The sequence below is a fragment of the Abramis brama genome (assembly GCF_963993115.1).
Source record: "Abramis brama genome assembly, chromosome: 10".
Lineage (NCBI taxonomy): Eukaryota > Metazoa > Chordata > Actinopteri > Cypriniformes > Leuciscidae > Abramis > Abramis brama.
In genome coordinates this window covers 29,794,293-29,804,198 of record NC_139972.1, presented here as the reverse complement: position 1 = coordinate 29,804,198, position 9,906 = coordinate 29,794,293, and positions in this window count along the sequence as shown.

The window sequence follows — 9,906 nt, the reverse complement described above, 5'->3', positions numbered from 1 at the left end:
AGAGGGGCAGTGCCTGCTGGGTAATTGTTCCATAATTCACACCTGAGTAGCAGGGGAATTCCCACAGGTGAGCAGTATCGTCTGGCCAGGGCCGTCCCAGCTGTCTGCCTCAAACAGGTACGTCGTCTGCTATAAAAAGCCTCGCAGCCCTCGGAAAAACCCCACGTGCCTCTAAATCCAGACAGACTGTGCGCAATTTTAACCACAGCGGGAAATTAAATTGAGAGATGCAAAAGAAATTTGGTCATGACGACAGCTACACTCCCTTTCTTACCATCTAAAACCTACTACAGTACAAACATGCAACCCACAAACCATTTTTAATGCATTCTTTATGCATCCAGACGCCCCATTCCCATCATTCTCTGCTCTTTCTTTATGCATCCTTCTGTCGTTCTCTGGCTTTGATGAAGGAGGTCTCTCTTCTAGGGCTCGTAGTGCAGATGCTCATTAGCGAGCACCTTTCACGAAGAACCACGGGCCTAAAGACACCCACATCTGTCGCTCTCTCCACCCGGCTCGGCCCAGATAAGAGAACACCAGCCACTGGAGTTTCTGGCAGATCTTGCAAACAGAGAGGCCCAATGAGTGATGGGTATTTAGCGGTAATGAGCGAAAAATGAGTATGGGTGAGATAAAAGCAAGTGGGAGTGAAATAGAAGGAGTTTCAGAGAGAAAGAGAGAACACAGGGAGGAGGAAACGATTGTATGACGAAACAGAAACTTGAAGAGCTTCCCCCATCTTATCAGGTCAGTCCACTGACCGAAGCGTTGCACAGCCCGGAGCAGAGCCAAAGCCATCGTTCAAATCCTTTTGAGCATGTAAGCCTTCTTTAAAAAAACCACTCTCTACTAATTACACGCCAGTTACAACATCCGCTGGGCCCCTGACTGAAGGCCAAAGATCTGAGAGAAGACTCCAAACCCAAATAAACATTCTCAACTATCTGTGAGCCTTCAAACGATGACGGGAAAGATATGAAAAGATTGACAGTGGGGAAAGATGCATAAAAACTGTAACATGCGAAGCTATAAGCTGACATGTATCGCTGTTTGTAAGCAAATGTGTTGGATTTCTGATTGAAACAGAATATTTAAGAAGAAATGTAGGAGGAGATTTGATTTTATGGTAACACTTTAGTTTAGGGTCCAATTCTCACTTTTAACTAGTTGCTTATTAGCATGCATATTATTAGGATATTGACTGTTTATTAGTACTTATAAATCACATATTAATGCCTTATTCTGCATAATCATATTCTACATCCCTCAATTGTATATACCCAATACCTAAACCTAACAACTACCCTACTAACTATTAATAAAAAGTAATTAGGAGATTATTGAGGCAAAAGTCATAGTTAATAGTTAGTTAATAGGGAGAATTGGACTCTAAACTAAAGTGAGCGATGTTATCTATTGATAACTGATTGGATCACAGGAAGTGAATAGCTACTAGATGGGAGCCAGACCGAATAAGAATTTGCTAAAACAATGCAAAACAGCTATTTGAATATTGGATAACATTATCAAATACTGACTGACAAAAATCAATAAATGATAGAACTGAAAAGGGAATTTCAGAAAAACAGCTAATTATTACTTGGTGAAAAATTACAAATGCAATTTTGTACAGATGAATAATTAATCTATATAGCATGTTGTAATAAAGTAAACAGAGTCATTCCATGTCGACTTTAAAAATACTGGCTAAAATACAGTGTACTGTATATATATATATATATATATATATATATATACAGTGAGGAAAATAAGTATTTGAACACCCTGCTATTTTGCAAGTTCTCCCACTTGGAAATCATGGAGGGGTCTGAAATTGTCATCGTAGGTGCATGTCCACTGTGAGAGACATAATCTAAAAAAAAAATCCAGAAATCACAATATATGATTTTTTAACTATTTATTTGTATGATACAGCTGCAAATAAGTATTTGAACACCTGTCTATCAGCTAGAATTCTGACCCTCAAAGACCTGTTAGTCTGCCTTTAAAATGTCCACCTCCACTCCATTTATTATCCTAAATTAGATGCACCTGTTTGAGGTTGTTAGCTGCATAAAGACACCTGTCCACCCCATACAATAAGTAAGAATCCAACTACTAACATGGCCAAGACCAAAGAGCTGTCCAAAGACACTAGAGACAAAATTGTACACCTCCACAAGGCTGGAAAGGGCTACGGGGAAATTGCCAAGCAGCTTGGTGAAAAAAGGTCCACTATTGGAGCAATCATTAGAAAATGGAAGAAGCTAAACATGACTGTCAATCTCCCTCGGACTGGGGCTCCATGCAAGATCTCACCTCGTGGGGTCTCAATGATCCTAAGAAAGGTGAGAAATCAGCCCAGAACTACACGGGAGGAGCTGGTCAATGACCTGAAAAGAGCTGGGACCACCGTTTCCAAGGTTACTGTTGGTAACAAAATCAGTGTGAATAAATATAGTATACATTTAATTATAAATAAGTATAAATATAAATATTTCAAAAACACAATACCCCAATTTATATAACTGAAATAAATATTAAATTACATCTGCATTTAACTAAATATTGCACTATAAGACTTCACAATGTTACATAATATAAGCAAAGTCTCCCATGGTTGACAAGTCATATGCGCAAATTATGCTTTATTAAAAATAGCGATGTACCTTTGTGTTGCGCTACAATGCAACTCGCTGGGAAAAGTAGCTTGTTGCTGCAAAAGAAACTTGACTACTGTCCTGCTACTGGAACATGATGCTAAGTTAATAGCGGTGTTACTGTTAGTTAGTTAATCCACATCAAGGGACTGGGACAGGCATAAGAAGAAAGAGTCTAACAAAGAGAAAAAGGAAAAAGACATATGGTTGACAGACCGTCTCTGAATCTACGCAATCAAAGGAAAGTGCAGCTCCTCTTTAGAATTCCAGGGTAATTAGGGGCTTAATTGTTAGGAATGCCAATGAGAATGCAGATGAGGGTCTGTAGACAGGCCTACACAGCCTGTGACCTGTTCATCAAGCCAGACTGCTTAAGAAAAAAGAAGAAGAAGAAAAAAGCACCAGTGCTTGGTTTTCTTCTGTTTCCATCACTTATTCGTAATTTATCTCCACAGGTCACGCTCTGCTTTTGCATCAATTCATCACTCGCTTTCACTCTCCCTCATAAATATTTTTTTTCTTCAATCCACCTGCTATCGCCCGTCTGCCACATTTCTATTTTGTCTGTAACTCCCCTCTTTCCTTCATTCAAAAGACACAGCTGAACATCTTCACTGCCTCAAGGTCTTTATCCCGTTTGCCTGTTCATCCTTCTCTCTTTCTCTCCTTCAGCTAATTCCATCCTCCATCTCTCTCCTCGAACTTCTTGATGAGAATATTTAATCGTACTCTTGACTATCGAGAGTTCGAATTCCCTCAGTCTAACTCATGTTCAAACAGCAGGCAGATAAAAGCGGAGATGGGGAGCATTTGATAAAATATGAGGTATGTAAATGAGAAGGAAAGAGGGCCGTTAGCCCTGCCTTGAGTCGAAAAGCAGCCCGAATGACACTTCACATGAGAGTACAATTACCTCAGAAGAACGACTATCTACATAAAATTGACTTGAGTCCTTTGATTTTTCTGAGAGTAGGCCTATCTAAGAAGCATCTGTGTTTGTGTTGATAAATAGAATGCCTCGATCTCTCTGATTAAAGTGGAGAAGAAAAGTACAAAAGAACTTGAAGAACATACAACAGGAAGTGTGCATTTTGATTACACAATGGAGAAAAAGAGGAAGACCGTCAGTAGCCGTGTTTCCATTAACCTTCAAATTGCGCAAATTGAAATTGAAAATTGTATTTAACGTTACTGTCGTAAATAGCACTCACGCAGAGCCGTCTCTGCACTCTTCCGACCGCGCTTTCTTCGTTTTCTCCGTCGACTCTGCCATGATTCACGTCTGAAATGCATGCTAGTGTTTTCCATAAAGGCTGCTTCATATGTTGTTGATGTATGTGACGTTGTGCCGTAAAATAAGTTGTGATTCTCATGAGATTTGTCGGGGTGCCACCTCTCAAACTTGCATTGCTGGTTTTGTCAGCGGCATCCCCCCTTGCTTTGCTATCGAGATGATTCGCCTTACTACGAGTTTGTTTACCATCAAAATGATTTCCAAGCTGTTATATTAAGGGACAAATCTTGCATAGTGTGCCTTTAAATGGGTTTTTATAAGACACTCAGAGCCCTAATGATAAAATACTTTCATGATATCAGTGAAGCAGCTGATGTATCACTTTCTTCCCTTCTGTTTCTCTCTGATATGAAGAGCAAAATGAGAAGGAGGGAGAGGGAGAGTGCTTGGTGTATGTCCATGCTAAGCATGCTTTCTCTCAGGACTTCTTCTCTATTACCCCTCAACCATGCGCTGTTTTGGACAAGGGCCCAGATCCAAGCCCATTACAGCTCATCTCCTATCCTCCCATCCTCCTCTCCACTCATCTGTGGATTGGCTCTAATCACGAATGGAGAAAATGATATTCCAACTTGAGCACATTACAATGTCTGGTATTTGTCCTTCACTGAGAGCCAACACGCACACACATGGGGTGAATACACTAAAACTAAAACGCGCACTTCTGAATGTAGTAATGCAAACAAAATAAACAATAAAAATGAGTTACAACAATGTCAGAGCTCTGACACCTCATGGAGTCATTGGCATCCTCATCCCCATCAAACCACAGGAAAGACAGGATATCTTACTTCACACCTATTCAAAGGCACACAAAATTGGACTGGGGTGTGCAAAATTAAATTAGTCAGAAGGTTGTCTAAACAATTAGTCAGGTTTAAGGAAGCACACTTGAGACTGTTCCACTGCATTTTGTAGGATATATATAGCTGGACGAAGCACAACAGAATGGAACAGAACGTGGGTCATAAGATGTAAAAATAAGAGCAAAATGTTTCAGTACGTTCACTTTAAGCTCATTTGCCCATTTCTCTTCATGCATCACAGTGTCACCTATAATATTCACTAAATCTCACATTTTTTACTTCAAACAGGGAATCAAAGGTAAAAGCCTTCCATGTGAGATATGCAATACAATGCAAAAATGTCTATTAGTTTTGCATTGCATTGCATTGTATAAAATGTATATTGCATTTCTACATTTTACATTTATTAGATAAATTGTGCTATTCAACATTTTAAGTCAACAAAGCCTATACCTCATTGTATTGTTCTTTGAGATATTTTGAAGCATTTTGATTAAATAAAAATATATATATATATAAAGATTTATTTGCCTCAGGGAAACACTGTGCAGTAAGGTTAACATAGCAACACTAAAAGCTAGAAAAGAATCAATGAATCAGTGCAGCAGCCAAATATGTGCATGTGTACATTGACCAACATTTATAAAACATTTTGGGATCTGAAAGTAATAGTCTCGTAAATGTAATAATAAAAGTGGTGGTTTTATTGCAAAAGCAATGCTTTGTAGAGGTAATTTACATGTACGCATTTGGCAGACGCTTTTATCCAAAGCAACTTACATTGCATTCAAGGAACGCATTTACATTTGATCAGTTCTTGCTTTCCCTGGAAATCAAACCCATGACCTTGGCATTGCTAATGCCATGCTCTACTGTTTGAGCTACAGGTGGTACTTTAATGTGCATGAATTTAAAATACACAGAGATGCTGATGTATCAAGTTACTGTTTAGCATGCTGTTGTCAGAAAGCTAAAATCCTCTCCAAAATTATTAAATAATTTAAATTTGTGAATTGTAGTGGGGGATTGGTGCAACAATAGCTGCTATCAAAACATCATATTTGCTTGCTCAAAAGAGTGCAACACATACTACTGGTTTATTGTATGCCCCTATTTCTTTCTTACATCACAAAATACACTGCAGAAATGAATTTACACCAAATTTAAAGGGCCGAAGAGAAACCGTAATGTACTTGTAATTGTCCATTCCTGAAGGGGTCAAAGCACTGGGGTTAACCTGCCCTCTGGCCATCACTGGCCCTCATAAAAGCCAACACATTTGATAGTGGGTGGATTCCTCTGGGCTCCAGTGACCCGGGATAAAGCCCTCTGACCGTACTTACACCCCACCTGTGACCTGACGCCTCTGGGCTACAAATCACCTCTATCCGGCCCCAACCCGTTCACAGACAGTATGGATCCCCACACTCTCTGATGAAACCAGGGCCTGAATGTCTGACATGAACCTCCCCCAGGGCACAATATCACCCCCATCCACCCCTGACTCCTAGCTTCTACCACCCCCATCCCAAACCTTTCCATTGCAGCTGTAATTGTTGCCTTATGAGCATCCACGGCAACAAATTCAGCTAACGACTGTCCGGTATTGATTCAAAACCCTCGCAATGCGGTGCAGACCCAACACCAGAGAGTTGGTTGAGGGGGTTTATGAAGTAGTACCCAATAAAGAGAAGCAGGCCATGACCAAAAGATAACCAAAATCAGGAACCTGGAGATACAATTAAGAGCCTTCAGCCCTGACCTGAGTCGAGGTGAACTATAGACATGCTGCGGTATACGACTGACCTGTTCGATTTGTTTCATTAGCGAGTGCTGAAACTGCACTTTCGGTCGGTTCTCAGAGGAGCCATTATGGAACAGTGGCAACGTGTGCATATCTGTGCGTATCTTAGCACAAAACATTACGGCCGACACCGAGGCCTTAATTTAGCCACAGCTCGTAAATACCTAAGGCTATCATTAAAATGCTACATTTACAAGTAGTTATGATAGTTGCTGTCAGTTTCAGAGCCACAAAAACAGCAGAACCACAAAACGGCCTTTCAAAGACTCAGTCACAAATCTTGGCTAATAGCACATGTGAATGGAAATGTAGGAGCTTGGTGTATTAGAAATGGAGAGATGTGGAAATGAGCTGAAATAAACAGTTATATAGATATATATATATATGGGTGTACAAAGCGCTCTGCAATACGCTCAACGCGGTAATTGGTATTTACAAAGCAACACTTGGACCTGCAGTGAATAAATAACATAATATCTTCAAGGCTATGACAGCGCATTTGAAATGGGAAACATAATAACGTCTGCATGGCTCATTAAGCAAGTCTGAAATATTCAAAAAGATTAATTATTAAGCCTTCGATGCTTTACCAGAACATTTTTTTTGTGATGTTTGTAATGACATCCATCAATGCTTGGCTTCAATAAACCCACCCTTTTAGAATAAAATATTTATAATGTTACTCAATCCAATGCCTGAACTCTCACTTCACACGATTTCGTCAATAGTCCGGCCCTTCTCAGAAAACTTCAAAAAAACATTACTGCATTCTCCGCCAACTTTTCTGCTAGAAACGAGGCTTTGCCTTTTTCTCGACATTGATCCCATGCTATAGCTGTAGCTGAATGGAGACTCGTTCTGCCGTCTCTACCGCCTAATTGGTCCCTCTGCAGCCTTACGCAATCCTGGTATAATGTAGCACTGCACACTGCTAAACCCGGTCAAATAATGAAATGGATGGGGATAGCTAGGCTGAGGTTATTTGGTATACAGAGCACACCAAAAGAAGGATGTAGACACTTAACGTTGGGAAGCTAGATAAGGACACAAATAATTGGTACGAAAGGCCAATTATTCAGTGAATACACCACAAAAGCCCCAAGCATCTTGGATATAAAATGTAAATACAGTGACTGACTTTTCCATATGAAGTCCATTTGTGTTACAGTTCTCCAGTGCCTGCTGACACTGGGCTAACGCTGACAGCATCAGTCGGCCGCTCTAGCAAATGCTTTAATGATTCAAAAACACCAACAAGTCGCCACCAAGCTTGTTATTGCAGAATCAATCTTTTTATTTATGCAAAAGGGAGTCAATGAGACTTCATGAATGCTGCTATTCTGAGAGCAGTTTATTGGATTGGGTTGTAAAAGCCAAAATTTGGGGTTCTTATTCGACGCCGATCAGGCAAGGAATATGTAAATTAGCAGGTGGGAATGTTGCAAGAAAGACAAGCAAGACATGGCAATTCTCAGAAGCTAGCTCTTTAGAGCAGACAGGAAACACAAGGGACAGATTTTCAGAGCGGTTAGCACACCACAAAAGACTACAGCACAGCTGGGCCAATTAAATAAGGCTGCTGATTTGGTCATTTACATAAGAAATCATTACATTGTCATCAAATCAGTTTTCTGGCGCCTTCCCAAAACACTCCCTATTCTCTCTTTCTCTCACCCTCTTTCTGCATCTCAGCTTTCATCCACATTTCTCCATTCAGTCGATTTCAAGAACTGCTAAAGGAGAAACTAAAGCTCTCTTGGCAGACGTTATAACCATCTCAATATCTCAATACCCCACACATTGAGACAGATTACTGGACAATTTACAACTCTTGACGCCATTTGTGATTAGCAGCTGGCAAAAGGACTGAAGAACATACCTCTTCTCCATCAGTTTCTTGTCCTAAATACTCCCTATCCTTGCCAAGATCCCTATTTTGATTTTAATTAGGCCAGTAATGCTTGGATAAAAGGATAAAAACTTTTTTTTGTTTCAAAGCATAAAAACCCTACATATTCAAATTCGGGGCGTAACCCAGGTGTGCAATTACTTTTCTAAGCAATCATGATTACAATTCTTTCCTGGCATATATATATACACAGTATATATATATATATATATATATATATATATATATATATATATATATATATATATATATATATACACACACAGACATAAAGCTAGATCAATATAAAAATGGGCTACAACACTTAGAAAACCTACGCAACAGGCTAAAAACGTTCAGAGAACATTTGCAACCACATAGCAAAGGGTTACAAAGAGCTCTGACCATGTTACGCCTTCATAACTTTGGACTAAAACCTGCAGAAACGTCTCCAAAGAACTGCCTAGAAGTATTTAATATGCAGTTATTTATGCTAGTTTATGCCATAACAGCATTTAGACCAAGATTTGAAGCAGATTTATATTTAAGAATTTGGACTCTCTATTGTTTCCACCTGCTTTTCCGGTAAAAGTGATCTCACCAAGTTACTGGATTGTAACAACATTCCAATCATTCAATCAGATTTGAGGGACAAGTTTACAGTTAATGTCAAGTTTAGGCTTACAACCAGGGTTAGGTGCTTCTACATCAATGTTATTCACTAATCATTTCCCTCTGATTTTAGGGATAACTTATGGTTAGCGTTAGGTTTAGGGGTATAGTGTTTGGACTAAATGTTCAGACTATTTCAGGAATTGTTGTTCCAGGATGAGACAATTATGTTGATCCAGGAACATGTCTTACTTGGCAAAGTCACGGTGACCTGCTTTTCCACCCAAAGATGGTACGAAAATTGGTACTACTTACCCTGAGGTCTAATTCATGTGTTTGTCTGTAAGTAAATTATTATATGCTATTATGTTCAGTGAACTGGAATTACCTCCATAATTTCTGCTATCAAGATAATTTCATATTATACATGTTAAAAAGAAATTCATAGCATGAAAGCATTACAAAAGTAATAGTTACTGAAAATTAGAACATGGTGCAAAGTAGGCTAATGCAGAATCTAAATGCATAGTTAAAATAAAACTTCTATACAGACATAACTGCAAAACAAAATATGTCATGCACTTCTGAAATGTATACATGATTCTTTGAGTCCCATCATGGGATTCTATACCAAGACATCTTCTAAAAAAGATGAAAAGAAACAAAAGTTGACTTCACTTGTCTGCCAGAAACTTCTGTTGATTGTAAGATATTTGTGCTGTCAGATGAGGGTGGAATGATTTTCATATTTTTCAACACCTATTTCAATCTTTCTTTAATATGACAACAGCAGTTCTGTTTCAATACCTGCCAACTCCCTCAACATACAGTACATTTAC